This window comes from Pteropus alecto, unplaced genomic scaffold (assembly GCF_000325575.1).
Source record: "Pteropus alecto unplaced genomic scaffold, ASM32557v1 scaffold185, whole genome shotgun sequence".
Lineage (NCBI taxonomy): Eukaryota > Metazoa > Chordata > Mammalia > Chiroptera > Pteropodidae > Pteropus > Pteropus alecto.
Genome location: NW_006438088.1, coordinates 7,853,715 through 7,854,026, shown reverse-complemented (window position 1 = coordinate 7,854,026; position 312 = coordinate 7,853,715).

Sequence of the window (312 nt, the reverse complement as noted above, 5' to 3'; positions counted from 1 at the left end):
CTATTTTTCCGGACCAGACTGTGCTAAGCCTCAATTACATGAAGGTCAGAAGGCTACCGACTAACTTCAGATGCCATCGGCTTGATGTTAGAGGCCATTTCAGGAAGGCGGTTCATAGAACCCGAGCGCCAGACGCCGTGGACAAGGGCGCCAGGATGACGTCACTCAAAGGTGGCCGTCTCAGCGCGGGGTGTGACGTCACGAGGGCGGGCCAGTCCGCCGTGAGGTCACCTGGTGGGCGCGGCCACGCCGAATCCCCAGTGTCGTCACGGGCGGGGGCGGGGCCAGAGCGTGTCAGCGAAGCCAAATCAA